General features: G+C 40.5%; 1 protein-coding gene and 1 long non-coding RNA gene across 2 annotated transcripts in view; one reads left to right on the top strand and one right to left on the bottom strand.

The window, feature by feature from the left end:
* Window positions 1–17,367, top strand: part of LOC131242262 (disease resistance RPP13-like protein 4) — a 78,866-nt gene that overhangs the window by 5,812 nt on the left and 55,687 nt on the right. The gene's annotated exons all lie outside the window — the stretch shown is intronic.
* Window positions 2,155–3,951, bottom strand: LOC131242291 (uncharacterized). The gene is made up of 2 exons (XR_009169581.1): window positions 3,505–3,951; window positions 2,155–3,185 (listed from the first exon to the last, which is right to left on the bottom strand). It is a non-coding gene; the product is annotated as an uncharacterized LOC131242291 (long non-coding RNA).

Here is a 17,367-nt window from a genome sequence, read left to right as displayed (position 1 = left end):
TATTTCACTTCATCCAAGTCTTTTTTATCTTATGAACATGGTGGATGAGAAATAAATATCACTTTGGGCACTAGAAAGATTTCAACGTTCGAAATCACTATTCCCACTGTTTCCAGTGGTATGGTTCACTTGGGCTTTGTATATGCTTCAATTTTAGGCTCAACGTATAAAATCATGTGAAAAAACGTATGGACGGATTGGATAAACTGCATACATTCAAGGTGGACCCAACTGAGTTTACTCAGTACGATAAAAGCGTACTGAGTAACTAGTACACAATCCTATTTCCATCCGCCGAAGCGGATTGCGCACTGTGTACTAAGTAAACTCTATGGGGCCCACTGTCATTCATGCATTTTATCAAATCCGTCCATCCATTTTATCATATAATTTCAGGGCTTTTGAAAGAAAAATTATCATATCCAAAGCTCAAGTGGACCACACCACCTGAAACAGTTTGAATTGAAGTCTACCATTGAAAAGTTCTTGGGGGACCACAGAAGTTTTAGATCAAGATGATATTTGTTTTTTCCATTCATCCATGTCTTTGTGATATTATGAACAGTTTGGATGACAAATAAGCATCATTGGGGGCCTTATAAATATTTCAACGATGGAAATCAATACTTCCACTGTTTCCTTTAGTATGGTTTACTTGAGATTTTGATATACTTTATTTTTGGGCTCCACCCCTAAAATGATCTAGAAAAACGGATGGACAGCGTGGATGAAGTATATACTAAACAATGGGGCCTACAGAGTTTACTCAGTACGATAAGAGCTACTGAGTAACTCAATACGCGACCCGATTTCCCCATCCGCCCCTCTTTTCACTTTCCCTCTTCATTTTCACCTCCATGGCTCCATCCACGCAATCCGATCCAGTTCGTCCCCTCAAATCTCGTTCCGAAAGGAACGGTGAGTCGATCCAGCCTGATTCCTCGCCGGAATCTCCGAGAAAGAGGGAAGATGAAGAAAATGGGAAGAAAATCGCACTTACCTGTCAAATGGCCCACCTCCGATCACCACTACAGCCAGGTACCCTTCGATTTCTTTCTTCTTTTTTTCTCTAATTCAATTTTTTTTTTTTTTTGATTCTCCATTACTCAGATCCGATTTTTATGGTGTGGGTGGGTGGTTAGCTACAGTGGGACTCGTGAGTCCCATGCAATCCACCCGTGACTGTCCGTGCGTTGATGTCCGACCATAATGGAGAGAAAATGGAGCGATATCATCGATATATCGTCCGATATCGCCAATAATATCGGCCGATATCTGGATTTGGGTTTTTTTGATATCTTCCGGAGGTTATCACGAGTATATCGTCTCGCAGTGGTGCGATACCGATAATATCGGCCGATAATATCAATATTTCGAACACTGCCCTTAACTAGGTTTTCTGTTGTGATTACATGTAAAATATGCTATACTATGGTGTTTCTCACCATCTTTATGAGATCCAAACCAATCATGAGGTAGCCTATAGGTTAAATGGGCCATAACTCATATATATATATATATATATATATATATATATTTCACACTGATTTAACAATCCTAACCATTCTATTAGAGAACTTTTATGGAAAGAAATTATATGGTTACAAGAAGTGTTAAACAAAGTTAATTTGACCATTTCAAATTTTCCAAGCCAAGGGTTGGAATTGTCCAATCGGTCTGAATTTAGAGATATGAACCATCTAAGGTAGGGCCAGCCTACCTGATGAGAGTTCGGATCTTATAAAGGTTTGCCACATACTATACAAAACATGCAGATCACTGATAAGGGAAACGAAAGAAAGTGAAAGAATTTTGAGATATTTTCATAAAAAAAAAACTGTAGAATATAAGGCAATTTGCTATATTGGGTTCAAATGTACACCTAGCAAATATTGATGCCTACGCCCACCGATAGCATTTGCAGAATTCCCTTCTATTATGAGTGAGCCAATCCAATGCTCTATTTTAATCTTCATGCATTGAAGTATAGGTTCTGCCTCAGTGAAATTTGTATCCTGATGATCACCTGGCCTAAGGATGAAATAATATGGGTACCCTGATGGTTTATAAAAATCCTGCTCACACCAGCCAGCCCCAGGTTCCCAAGGAACTATTGAAATTCATCTTGAACTACCCTTTATGGGGCACATGCCATCTTTCTTTCTTTCTTTTTTTCTCCTTTTCATTTTCTTTTCTTCTTCTTGTTGGCTTCACTCCAATTTTGAGCATGTGCTTCGATATCCCATGCAGCTTCCTGTTGGCTTTATTCCGATCCATTGTACAAGTAAACATTCTGTCAGATACCTCTTCTACATTTATAGCTTTCCCATGAAAAATTATCCTACTTCTTTCCAACCATAAACTCCATAAAGTTGTTTGAATTGTGATTTTCTGAAGGGGAGGTCAATAGGAGAAATTGATATTCCACCAACTGGAGAAAAACACCTGCATTGATCCTGGAATAATCCATGCAAGGCCAAAACGTTACAAAACTGCCACTCAAATGTCCCCTGCAAATCCGCAGGGCAGTAATCGGTGAAATTCGTTCTCTTCTTGTGCTAGGCACATCAAGCACCCGTGAAGCAGTTACTACATTAAATTGCATATTCCAATTCTATACCTGATATACCTGCCCCTCAACTGGCCATATAGCCCTCCAGATGGCAGATCCCATTCTATAGTTACTAAATTAAACTGACAAGCCATTCTCTGTCGCCCATATTTCTCTATGAGAATAATCTACCATAATGCACTTTATTTGTCCCCCAATCCTCCACTACCACTTAAAAGAGCCCGATTGACCTGTTTAATTGACCTATTCTGAGGACCACCATTCTTCTTGGATTTACACCCTCTTTCTAACAAAGTGAATGTTATTTATGACAGACTAACTTATCATTTCAAAAAAATTCCTTTTGAAATTAACCCAACTTGGCCACAATCAAATATCGGTGTTTAAATGATGCATTAGGTACGTTTCCAAAAAAAAAAAAATGACCTCATGTACACAAGTACATTTGCAAGGATTGCCTTCACCAACTCACCCCATTCATGGTGTTCTGTTGTTCCACATGGCTAGCTTTGCCTTGAATCTTTCTATCAGGTCGTCCCAAATGGCCTTAGGCATTCTTCCAATACATAGTTGAATGCCCGAATGTCAGAGTGCTCTGTTGACCTGAATTCCTCTGCATTATTTACTTGGATATATTGAAATCTTAACTATGCCAGTCAATGAAATTCAACCTATTGGTTGCCTAGTAGCTAAAGACATATTTAAAAATATCGTTCTAAGCCGTTTCACATAATTAAGAAAAATATGCGAGAAAATGAGTTAATGAAAATCAGAAATCAATTTCAGTACAAAGAGCTTAACTTAATAAGGATAAATGCAACTTCCAAACACAAATCCCTAATTTCATTCAATTAGGAAAAAAAAAAAAGATTAAAAAAATCCTCAATCCACGAAAATCACAACAGAAATCAAGCCTACAAAGTCGAATTTACCTGAACGACACAGGCAACAGAGGAACGATCGCCATCAACATCACCACCCAATCCGTGTTATAGAGCGCCAGTGCCAGCCCAAGTATCGAGATGACCTTCACCTGCTCCGAAGTAATGAACTGGAAGAAATCCGACGGCCGGGACCCGATCTCGACATCCTCAGGCGAGAACAAAGAATCAATCAAGATAGATCGAGCTGCGGTTTGAGAAACCCTAAGAGAAGATGAAAGAAGGAGATCCGAGGCTTGCATTCGAAGACAGTTACTATAGAAGCACGATGGATGGAGAGGCGTTGAGCATTTTCCATTTGAAGATTTGCATAAATGAAAGGAGAATCCAGCAATCCGAGACTGGTTTTTACTCTGCTAGGGTTTTCGAAAATGTACTGGGATGAGAGCCGAAGCGCTTGATCGAGTGAGGGAACCCATGCATTTAATCTTATGTAGGCCCAGCAGCTTGGAGTGTGTGAGGGGCGCAGAATGGGGAAACGAATTGGCTACTCCCCCTGCCGCCAACCCTGTGGCTGGTGGTCGGTCCTCTGTGGGTCCACCATCATGTATATGTTTCATCCATTCCGTTAATCCATTTTTACAGATCATTTTAGGGGTTGATCCTAAAAATGAGATGGATAGAAGTCTCATGTGGACCACACCACAGGAAAACAATAGCTATTAGATATCTACCATTAAAATCCTCCTAAGGCCCACTGTACTATTTATTTGACATCCAATCTGTTTGATTAGGTCATGCAGGCCCAGATATATATATATATATATAATCAGCTTGATTCAAAACTTTTATGCCCCCAAAAGTTTTTAATGGTTGGCACTTATTCAACACTGTTTCATGTAATGTGGTACAATTGAGATTGGGATATACCTCATTTTTTGGTTCTTCTCATAAAATGGTCTGAAAAAATAGATGGATGGCATGGATGAAACACACATCATTTTGGGGCCCACAAAGCACCGACCACGTGGCCAATCCGTTCCCTTGGTTACCAAGGCCGGACCGGTCGGAAGCGGATTGGCTGTAGATACGTGTCGTGCGAAGACCAGCGCAGACGCTCCCCGAGCTGCGAGTTGTACGAACGGTTCAAATGAGGGCAAAGTTGCATCGCCCCGCAATGATGAATTTATTATATCCATGCCCTTCATCCATTGCTCGAGATCATTCCATAGCATTAAAAAAATCCATAGATTAGAAGGAAAAACAAATTTCATATTGATCCGAAACTTCTGTGACCCAAAAGAGTTTAATGGTACATTATCAATCACCCACCGTTTTTTTTCAGTGTGGTCCACTTTATCTTTATATATGTATTATTTTTCATCTCAAGTCTTAAGACGAGTTGGCCAAATGGATAGATGAATATTATATAACACATAAGGACCCGTGCAACTTACTTACGTCAATACACGAGCAATACAGCTAGTGTGTGGTACACCAGACCATCCGCTTCCGGACCGGACCTAGCTAGAAACGGACATCCTATCAGGGGCTCTATAAGGCTCACTATGATGTATATGCTCTATCCACGCCGTCTATCCACTTTATAGAATTAATTTAGGGCAAGAACTCATGTGGAGGCATCCTAAAGGCTTAAGTGGACCACACCACAGGAAGTGGTGGGGGCAACTATAATGTATGTGTTGCATCCATACTGTTCATCCATTTTGAGACATCATTTTAGGAAACGAGCCAAAAAATGAGACGTATACAAATCTCAAGTGGACCACACCACATGAAACAATGTATTAAATGTCTACGGTTAGAAACTTCAGGAGGACTACCGACCACACTGATTTTCCCTTTGTCTATGTCGACATGACGATGTGAACCTATGAATACGGCTGATCTCAAATAAACATCATGCAGGCCCCGGGAATGTTTCAAATGGGAGAGTGACGGTGTTTTATGTGGGAGGGGAGAGTCCACTTGAGCTTTGGACCTGGTAGGGCTCTTTGGGGCTCACCATGGCGCATGTGTTTTATTCACGCCATCCATCCATTCTAATAATCTATTTTAGAGCACAAGCTTACGAGGGAGGCAGATTGAAGGATTGAGTTGACCACACCACAAGAAGTAGTGGTGACAATGATGCCCACCGTTGAAACCTTCTCATGGCCCACCGTGATTGCCATCCAACCTATTCATGAGGTTACATAGACTTAGATGAAGGGAAAAAATAAATATCACCTTGATTCAACAATTTTGTGGCCCATAACAGGTTTTCAACTATAGTAGCTCCATCCCCACCATATCCTATGGTGGGGTCCACTCAAAGCTTAGAGATGCCTCATTTATGGGCTCAGGACTTTAACTTTGATTCCTCGGCAAGTGAAAATGATGACTTTCTTAGTTACCTACCAACCAGGGTAAAATAGCAAGTTGTTGGCCTCCGTTCGTAGTAATTGAGGCAAAATAATGGATTTTTAACCTCGGTTCCATAGCAATTGAGGCAAAATAACGGATTTTTAACCTCGGTTCCATAGCAACTAAAGTGAAAATATAGACTTTTAGCTTCCGTTACTTAGATGCAAAATAACGGACTTTTAGCCTCAGTTCATTTACAACAGAGGCAAAAAAGTGGAGTTTTAATTTCAGTTCCTTAGCAATTGGGGTGAAAAAGAAGACTTTTACCCTCAGTTCCTTAACAACTGAGGCAAAAAAGAAAATTTTTTGCTTTAATTTTTTAGCAATCGAAGTGAAAAAGTAAACTTTTAGCTCGGTTTCTGTACAACTAAGATAAAATAGTTGACTTTTAGCCTCAGTTTCTTAACAACCAAGGTAATTAATTATGGGCGTTTAATCACCATTGTATTTGTGGTATAGACAACCTAAGATTTGGATCTGCCACACTTTTGGGCTCATGCACATGAGCGGGCAAAATGGATGGACAGTATGGATAAGACACATACATCATGGTGGGCCAGAGCACCAAAGAAGAACGACATCCATAAGAGGGTCAGGAAATTCCAAGGCTCGAGTAGACCATGTGATGGGAATAAAAAACTTTCCCTTGAAGGGCCGCGAAAGTTTTGAACGAAGCTGATGTTTGTGTTTTCTCTTCATCCATGTCTATGTCACCTCATGATCCGGTTGAATTGAAATTAACCATCACATGGGCCTTAGGCCCTTGGAAGGTTTCATTGGTAGGAGTCACTATCATCACTACTTGATCATACGGTGTGGTTCACTTGAGCCTTGGATTTGCCTCATTTTTGGAGTTATAACTTAAAATGAATATGGCCATGTAGATGAAACCCATCACGATGGCCCCTCATAGCCCTTGTAGTTCCTAGACAAGGACAGGCAGGGTAGCACCCAAACTGCTATCCATGGCGCAAGTAGACCACATAGTAAGGGTTAAACGCCTACAACTAAAAGCATCTTAAGGATTACAAAAGTTTTGGATCAAGCTGATATGTGTGTTTTCCATTCATCCAGGTTCATGTGGCCTTATGAACAGGTTGGATGGGAATTAACCATCATGGTGGGGCCTAGGAGGGTTTCAAGGGTGGTTGTCACTATCGTCGCTTCCTGTGGTGTGGTCCACTTGAGCCTTGGATATGCCTCATTTTTGAGCTAGTGCCCTAAAATGATTTGGAAAAATGGATGAATGGTGTGGATAAAAGTCGTGCATCATGGTCACCCCTCAAAGCCTGTACTTAGCTAAGGACGAGCATGGATTGAGTACTACCTCATGAGGACCTAATTAGAGATGAACAGTCCTATCAGTGGCTTTGTCGGGCCACCATGATATATTAGTTTTATCCAAGCCATCTATACATTTCAAAAGATTTTTTAAGGACATGAGCTGAAAAAGGAGGTAGGGTGAAGGGTCCAGTGGACCTCACCACACGAAGTAATAGTGACAATGACTCCTACCATTGAAACCTTTCTAGGGCCCACTTTGAAGTTTATTTTCCATCCAACCTGTTGATAAGGTCACATAGAAGTGGACTATGGAAAAATATAAATATTAATTTGATGCCCTCAAGCAATCTTCAGCAGTCGGCAATCAATCATCACATCACTATTTACTGTGGCTTAGTCCTCTTGATTGATCAGCCTCAGTTTTGGGCTAATAACCTAAAATGGATGGATGGCGTATATAAAATGTACACATATATCATAGTGGGCTCCATGGAGCTCCCGGCAGGACTTTCTATCTCTAGCTAGGCTCTATTAGAAGTAGTACCCAATCCCTGCACTAAGGCCCCGCATACTAGTAAACTTTATGGGCCACTATGATGTATATGTCTTACCCACACCATCCATCCTTTTACCCCTCATTGTAGGGCATGAACCCAAATTTGAAGCATAATCCAAAGTCAGTTGCACCATACCACATGAAATAATAGGAATTGAATGCTTACTGATGAAAACTTATCCAGGCCTATAGTCTTGGATCAAGCTGATATTCCCTTCATCCATGTCACTCCGTTACTACTGCAGCTTATACTTAGAGCATTCAAGCTGGTATCCCCATCTTCCGATCAGTAAACATCATTGTGGACCCTATGAAGGTTTTAATGGTGGATATCATTATCCCACTGTTTCCTATGGTGAGGTCCACTTGATCTTTTGATATGCCTCTATTTTGGTCTCATGCCCTAAAATGAGTTGATAGAACAGATTTTTATCATAGATAAGATATGTACATCATGGTGAGCCCTTTAGAGTTTACTTCCAATGCTAGCTTAGTGACCCAACAGGCAATCCGTGTCACACACTTGCAACTAGCTGTACATGAGAAAACCGTACCACTAACTGCAGTAGATGTGTCTAGTTTCTGGTTGAACCATCTTACTCTGATTGTTCTTGACCCTTCAATCTTGCATGCTATTGATTGGATGGTTCAATCATTTAATTGATGTGATTCTTGCATATTTTGCTGATGTCATACGTTTGCTGTTTCAACCGTCCAACATATCCAAAGACATTAATTTCATTAGATCTAGGTTAATAGTTTTTTCATTTTTTCATCACTATACAAAAACTACAGCAATCATGTGGTCCCAAACATCCGCGTGGACTTGAGACCACTTATTTAAAAGGTTCAGTATTGTTAGATAAGTAAGTGTTTCTTGTACACAACGGAGGATATAAGAAAATGATAACGAAATGATCAGATCTATTAGGTTCAAGGCTCGACTTGAATAGTCAATTTCTCAAGACAGATTTGCTGCCCTTTTTCTAGAAGTTCCAGCAAGTGCAAACAAAGGAAATCTACAAATTGTCTTCAGGATACAATGAACTCTCAATCCGATTTTCAACACGAAAATTTGCACATTTAAGTGTTGAACAGATCTCTAGTTTTGACACCGATATGCCTTAAAAGGTTCAGGAAAAAACTCAGCAAGAGATTAGATCGAGAGTAATTGCATAGGAGATGATATAAACTCAAGGATTAAGAGTATGTTCTTCTAGATTATAGTATCTAGGATTTATATCAATTGAAAGGTTATGGATTTCTTCCTGAAGAGGTGCTAAAGTGCCCCTTCAAGAAATCCATACCCATTCACAGCAAACAATTGCTTTTTCATGAAAGGACATGAGTCTTGTCCTATAGCAATTATTTCTGTACCTATTTAGACAGGAGCAGTTATTCAACAAGAAAAATTGTATCCACATAAGCGACACATGACATAGGTGCCACATGTACAATTATGTCACAATTACTCTTAATCAACAAAAAAAAGGCAATAAAACATCAGGGTATCATGGCCCAAAAATATGAACCGAGTGCCAAAAATACTAAGGCTCTCTTAGCTCCTCGCGACGATGCGCACGTGCTAAGTGCGCCTAATAAAGCGCCCAAGCAGCCCTACAACCCACGCTGCGCGCGCGCAGACGGTGCTTTGCACCGTCCTCGAGAAGATTTGAACTCTGGTTGCATAAGCAAAAATCCCTTCTCTTACCGACTGGCTATACACACTATTTATGGAAAGTTTAAATAATTAATATATTTATTTACTTTCTAAAAATAACTTTTATTTTTGAAATTTTTTTTTATACTAAAAAACACAACAGGTATACCCGTTTGCTTGTATGGCTCAGCCCTGCTAAGCCCATTTATCTATATGTTGCATGGATCAGTCTGCTAGCATTTGTCAGCAATATCATATTCATACCGCTCTTATATGCAGATCGGGTTCCCTGGCCCAAAACTCAGGCTATTCTGGATACGCAACTGGTGGATTCCCGAATCCACTAGGTCGGTGGATCCTTGATTGTGTGGCCAACCGTGATGTACTTTTCTTATATCCATGCCATCGATTTGTTTCAAGTACATGTCATTTTAAGCATGATCCAAAAAATGCAGCGGATTGAAATCTCAGGTGGACCACACCACGGAAACAGTGGTGATTGATCCTTAAAAACTTCTTGTACGCTGCAAAAGTTTTGGATGAACCTAATATTTCTGTGGTCCCTTCATCCATACTTTTTTAACTTTATCAATGGATGGCTAATAAACATTAGGGTGGTTTCCCGAGAAGTTTTTAATATTCTTGTGGTGTGCATGCCCAAGATTTGGATTTGCTGCAATTTTTAAATTTTTTTTCAGCTCATACCCTAAAATGGAAGAAATGGATGGATGAGGTGGATATAAGACAAAGACATCACGGTGGGCCCTATAGTTAGGGGTCAACCGAGGCCCGTCCCTATTTTGCTAGTCAAGTTGGCCACTGTGGCCTAAACAAATGAAACCAAATAGACAGTGTATAGCCGTCCATTTGTTTCATTTTAGCCTTCCATCTACCCCATTAGTTGTTGTTGTTTTAGCTGTCCACATTTTTGTACACCACAGCTACATGATTGAGGAGACCAGGATGCATCCAGACCAAGGTTTGTAACAGGAAACCACAAAAAATAGGATTGATGAGATGATCCAATTCATTACTTGGCCTTATCTTCTATATCTATTGTTGGAGTATTAAGTCCCTTGATATACATTGATATAGTTAAATTATTTTAGAGAAATTAGTTATTTAACATGGTATCCGAACGGAAATTTTTGTGTTGGAATCCCTATGTCTATATAATATATTGTCTCACGCGAGGCTGTTTATAGTGTGAGTTGTATATTCCCAATGTTAATTCCTAGTATGGATCAGATTATTGATTTGATTTTATTTTTTTTGTGTAAACAATATTGACTACCCACACTAAAGGTCATGGATCGAATGGCTAATATTTGTTAATAAATTGGTGTCACGATTTCATGGTAGCCTATGAAATGTGTTTGGAATTTATTATTCTTTCATGAAAGATTGACATATTCATTGCGTTTCAGCGCAGATGTGTACATTCCTTGCGTGCACCTGAGATGGATAGATTCTCAGCAAAGCATCTCACTCCCTCCTTGTATGCTCTTCTTCTTCAAAGTAAAAAGTGCTTTACATGCTACCTTGTCTATTAGCAATCTCTTTAAGCCTTTGACTGATTGCAGAAGCCATCTTCCATCTTCCTCTTTTTTACAAGCTGTCCATTCATTCATTTAGGTATGTTTCTTTCTACCGCTTTATCATATATAAGGGATTGACGATTGAGCGTGTAGCATCATCTGACTAAAGTGCCTCCTAATTCGATTGATTGCAGAAGCCATCTTCCTTCTCTTTTTACAAGCTATCCATTCATTACGGTACGCATCCTTCTATCATTTTATCATGACTTGTAAGAGAAGTGGCGTTATATAATATTAAAGTTTCGCCTGCAACTGTCTGTATATGTGAAAACCATACAAGTAGCTGTCCATTCATCAGGTAGTTCGCACTCTACATTAATTAAAAAACAAAAACAATGGACAAACACCCATAAACCTCGGTATATACGTGGTACGTGGCCCGCCCGATGGTGGGATGAGGATGATTTTTAGGCATATACATACCACGCTACGGAAAGGGATTAAGTGTAGCCCTGGGAACGGAGATGTCTCTGTTCTTGGGACTGTGTGGGTCCACAGAGGTGTTCCTGGGACTGTGTGGGCTGAAGTATAAAAATCAGGAAGATCCAAAATTCAGGTGGGCCATACCACATGAAACAGTGGAGATTGAACGTCTGACAGTGACGAAAGTTTTGTATCAGGATGATATTTGTTCCTACGGTTATTTGAGTGGTAATAACCCTATGATCGGTTTGGATGACATATAAACATCATGGTCAGCTCCAGGAAGGTTTCAGTTTCTGTTCCCACTGTTTCATGTGATAGGGCACACCTGACCTTTGGATCTTCTTGGTTACTAATTTTTAGGATCCTGTCCTATTGTGATCTTTTAAAAGAGATGGACGGACTGGATTTTTCAAGAACATCTATGCGAGTGCTTGAATCCATGACCTTAGCGGTGAAACTCTTGTCAGTCGACCGTTAAGCCAAAAGTAGCTGATGTTGTTTGATGTTTGGACTGTTCATGCGCGTCCACAGTCGTTAATTCCATTATATGTTATCAATCTTCTTTCTTTCATCAGTATGCAAAAACTGCAACAAACAATCCCGTGGTCATCCGTTGCTCGACTCATCTTTATTGAACAATCTTGCCCATCAATTTCTGGAAGCCACTAAATGGACAGTTTAAATAATCTGATATTATGATTTTTCAAGGCTGCCTGTGAAGAGCCAGCTGGACCTAATCAATGAAGGAGTGGATTAAATTTAAGTGAATTTTACAAAATAATACCTCATTAATATAGTATTTAGGTTGTTGTTATTATTATTAGTATTATTATTATTAACTTGTTCATTATGAAGGAGTGGATTAAATTTAAGTGAATTTTACAAAATAATACCTCATTAATATAGTATTTACATCCCAATCCTTTTTAAAATTAACTTTTCATTAAACTATATAATTGTCAAAGGCCTGCCTTCAGTTAGTTTTCTCTAATTTCTGACATGTTTTTTAATAAAATGTCAAAAATGCCTACCATACCATTAACTTAATTAATTGAATGTAAATACCTACTTACAGAGCATGCACCGACCTGGGAATGTGTTGACATGGCAAAGTTCTGTGGGCCTCAACAGGATTATATCCATACCATCCATCCATTTTGCCCGGTCATTGTAGGGCATGAGCTTAAAAATGAAGCAAATCCAAAGATCGAATAGACCGCACTCGGAAAATAGTGGGGACAATGACACCTGCCGTTGAAACCTTCTCAAGGCTACCATGATGTTAATTTGCCATCCAACAAGTTCATAATATCACACAGACGTGGATGATGGAAAACCACAAATATCCGCTTGATCCAAAACTTTTTGACTTTTGACCCTCAAGAAGTTTTCAATGGTAAACGCATTTTCAACTTGAATAACCTTGTGGCCCACTTAATGAAAGGTCTTTCTAATTTTTGGGCTTAGAACGGAGAGAGCTCGTGGACAAAGAGAGAGGGACAGGATATGGTGGGGAAAGAGGAAAAGATGGGCAGCAGATTAGGTGCGCCCCAGCTTCACCAAAAATGGTTTGCCCTTACTGTGGGGCCCACCTCAATGTATGTATGTATTGTATATCCACTCAGTCCATCCATTTTTCTGGATCATTATAGGGCATGAGCCCAAAAGTAATCGGATCCAAATCTCAGATGGACCAAACCATAGGAAACAATGGTGATTAACCATTAACACCTTCTCATGGGTCAATAGAGTTTTGTATCGATCTGATATTTGTTCTTTCCCTTCATCTAAGTTGTATGCTTTTATAAACAATTTGGATGGCAAAATAAATATTACAGCGGGATCTAGTATGTTTTTAATGATGGAGCATCTTAACTGCTACTATTTCTTGCAGTATGGCCCACCGAAAATTTTGATATGCTTTATTTTTGGGATCATGCCCAAAAATGAGTTCACAAAACAGATGAACGGAATGGATATATAATAAATACATTAAGGTAGCCCCACTGTCACGGCTGCACTGTGTTGGGTGAGACCAGGAAGCGGATTGGCTGGTGTACCATATACCACCGACCTTGCTGGTGTGGGTACGTGTCCTGGTAAGGCGAGCGCTGAGATCTCCGAGCCATATGGAACCGCTCAAAGGAGATCAAAGTTACATGGATGCAAAATGATGTATTTATTATATTCATACCGTTCATCCATTTGGCGAGATCATTTCAGAGCATGAGCTAAAAAATGAGACATATCCAAAGCTCAAGGTAGACCACACCACAAATAGAAGTGGAACAGTAATTCTCACCTTGAAACGTTCTTAAGGCCCACTGTAACGTTCGTTTTCCATTCAATCTGTTCATATCTTTGCACGGGATGAAGAGGAAAAACAAATATCATTTTGATCCAAAACATCCGTGACCTCAAAAGGGTTTCGATGGTAAATGTCCAATCCCTTGCTACTTTTTGCAAGGTGATCTTTTTGGATCTGTCTTATTTTTTTTTTTCTCAAGCCTTACCATGAGCTTTCCAAATAAATCAACAGTTTGGGCATAACACTTTTAAAAAAATAAAATAAATAAAAAATAAAAAAATAGAAAAATTATATTTAACCAGAAAACAAACTTTACATGGACTAGACAGATTTCGGGCTCCCACCCAAAAAAATAGGGAGCTATGGGAGGTGCTACCGTGCGGCGTTGTTAGTTGGCTTAATAGCTTGCTTGGTAAAGGGGCAACCTGCTCTCTAATGTAATGGGCTATGTTCCGGCTGCTACTAGTAGGCCTGCCCATCTAATTGGCAGTTCTCGGGATCAAGGTTTATTTAAGCAGGAAACTATCGGGGCCAGGAGCACGATCCCTCGAGAAGCCGAGCACCACGTTTCGGATTTCTTCATCAAATTGCTGCTCCAAGCTATCAGCCTCCTCCCCAATCCTCCGAAATTCCAGCTAGTCCAGCTTCGGTCTACACCAATTCTCAGCAGAAAACAAGAAATATGGATACCTACCCCAATGAACCCCTAGGTTTTTTTTTTTAATGACCCCTCATCTAGTTTTATCTGACAAGATTAACCCCCTAATATTAATAAGGAGATCAGACAAAACCCAGTAAGTAGACTTCCTTTGAGAGCTACTCCCAATACGAGCCAAACCATCTGCTGGGCCGTTTTCCTCCCTCGGGATATGGTGAAATGAGAAAGAGCCTCGATTCTCTTTAACCGGTGTTTCCAAGCCCAGCTTGGATTCGAGCTCCCACAAATTAGATCGATCACAAAATTGGAGTCTGATTCCACTTCAATTCTGGATAGACCTAGGCTGAGACAAATGAAAAGGCCGTTCCACACCGTGCGAAGCTCCACCTTGTTGCTGGAACCCTCACCGAACCCCATTGAAAATGCAAAAATGAGGTTGCTTTCAGCATTTCTGCAAATCCCTCAACCACCCGATGGCCCCGAGTTTCCACATGCCAAGCCATCCAAGTTCAGCTTAGTCCAACCATCCTTCGGCTTAGTCCACCTGACTACCTCATATCCCGCTCGTTGCGGGCATTGGGCTGCTCTAGAATAAAGAGTGTCCAACCACCATTTTACGCGGGCTATGATGGCGGCACTTGAGACTGCCTTGTCCCCCAACTTCATGGAGTTTGTAGCCCTCCAAATCTCCCAAAGAACCAGACTTGGAGTGATCTTCCTTCTAGCCACATTGCTGCCTCCCAAATCCACCAACCACCACTGCTTCAACCTCGCTTCAATCAAGTGGGCCCGTAAAGCAGGAAGCCCAAACATGTCCCCAAAATGCTTCCAAACCGAGGAAGCAAGCACCCCATGGAGGAAGAGATGATCAAGGGACTCGATCGCTGGGAAGTTGGAGGTCTCCTCCATGCAGTAGACGCACTTTGACGCCTCTGGCTTGGATTCTCACGTCAGCTGAGATGGCCCCTTGAATCAATCTCCACATGAAGATGGCTATCTTCGGCGGAAGCTTGCCATGCCAAACTTCCTTAGCCCAGCTCCTCTGCTACACCCTGGATCTACAAAGACCCCACTTACCTAACACTGATGGAATCCATCCTACTCAGCTTTATTTTCTATATTCATCCGTTTTCCCAGGCATGAATGGGCTTCTCCAATGTGGTTCTTTAGAAATACAGGCAATCCATGGTGGGCATGACAAGTAGATGGATCGGAGAATTATTTTTGTGTAAACAATATTGGCCGTCCACATTAAACGCCATGGATCAAATGGATAATAATTGCCAAATTAGTGTTATTACATGGTAGCTCACGAAATATGCGTTGGACCTGATGAATAGTTTGGATTTACTTTATATATATATAAGATTGATAGATTGCCTACTTCTACACTGCCGATGGGTAGATTACCGGTGTGCTGGTCGGATGGATAGATCCCCAGCCTGCTGCATCATCCTGCTCTCTTTAAAAAAGGACTTTAAGAAACTGTCTGGATACTACCCAATAAGTTACTCTTTTTTTTTTTCTTCTTCTTCTTCTTCTTTTCTTTTTTTTTTTTAAAATTTTTTTTTAAATTTTTGTTTGTTTTTCACTTATGTTAATTTATTTTATTTATTTTAATTTTTTCACTTTAGTTACTTTGGTAAACATCATTATAAAAATAACTTATTAGTTAAAAGCTACTTAATAAGATTTTTTTAAAGCTTTTCCATTCATGATTCTATACTTTTCTCTCTCTAAGGAGGCTCTCTCACAGGCCATGTAAAAGGAGGCCCCGCATAATGAACTGTCTACATTAGAAGTGGGGCTCACATGGTGGATGGTCCACATAAAAGGTGGGCTCCACATGATGGACAGCTGTGCTGTGCTAAGGATAGGGAGAGATCCTTTAAGGTTGAGATCACATTGGCCAACTGCTACACATGTGATCATTCATCGTGTAGGACCTTCCATGCTAACTGCTGCTATTAAAATTCTAAGTTTGGCCAAGCCAAGGTTGATGCCTCCACCAGTGTCACATTTGACCATGCGTTAGATGGGACCGATGTGATGAACTAGCCCCAAAATAGGGACGGGGATTGCGTCCTACCCCACCCTGACGGTAATCTGTCTGGGCAGGGCTCTGTGGGGCTCACCATGATGTAAGTGTTTTATCCACGCCGTTCATCGTTTTTCTCAGATCATTTTAAGTTACGAACCAAAACATGAGGTAGGTCCAGGGCTTAAGTGGTCCACAAAGTAGGGATCGAACATTCACCATTAAAAACTTCTTGGGAGCTGGAGAAGTTTCAGATCAAGCTGATATTTGTGTTTTCACTTCATCGAAGTCTCCATGACCTTATGAATAAGTTATATGGTAAAAAAGCATAATGGTGGCCCTTAGAAAGGTTTCAACTGTGGGTGTCATTATCAATGCAGCTTCCTTTGGTGTGGCCGACTAGAGTTGTGGACCTGCTTCATTTTTAGGTTTATACCTTAAAATGATATGAGAAAAGCAATGAACGTTGCGGATAAAACACTAATTACATCACAGCGGGCCTCACAGAGCACTGCCCGGACGGCGTCCCCAAAATAGGAATGTTTATTGGTTAGCTGGGCCACAAACGTATGTAAAAGAGGACGCATGCTGGACTCAGGGCACTGACAGCCACCCGATTCTGGGCCAGGCCATTTACATCTAATCACTTGTGCCTACACTTGAGAGGCCCATGTTTGTCCGCGCGGTTGGTTACAATTACAGGTTGATACTCACACAGGAACTGTACATGCCTTGTGCATTAATTGATCAAATTAGACCGTCCGTTTTTTGGGGCCTGTTCACACCCCAAGTGCAGGGTTGTGATGTAGTAATAAACTCGGTAAGACCGAGGTCGAATCCACAGGGACTGAAACCTGTACATTATCTGAAACCAAGTAGAAATAGAAATAGACTAAAATGTGATCTAAACCAAGTAGAATTTAAGAAATAATTGTGGAACAATTATCTAAAGCTTTAAA

Source organism: Magnolia sinica, chromosome 1, assembly GCF_029962835.1.
Source record: "Magnolia sinica isolate HGM2019 chromosome 1, MsV1, whole genome shotgun sequence".
Taxonomy (NCBI): Eukaryota; Viridiplantae; Streptophyta; class Magnoliopsida; order Magnoliales; family Magnoliaceae; genus Magnolia; species Magnolia sinica.
This window is presented reverse-complemented; position numbering and strand designations above follow the sequence as displayed.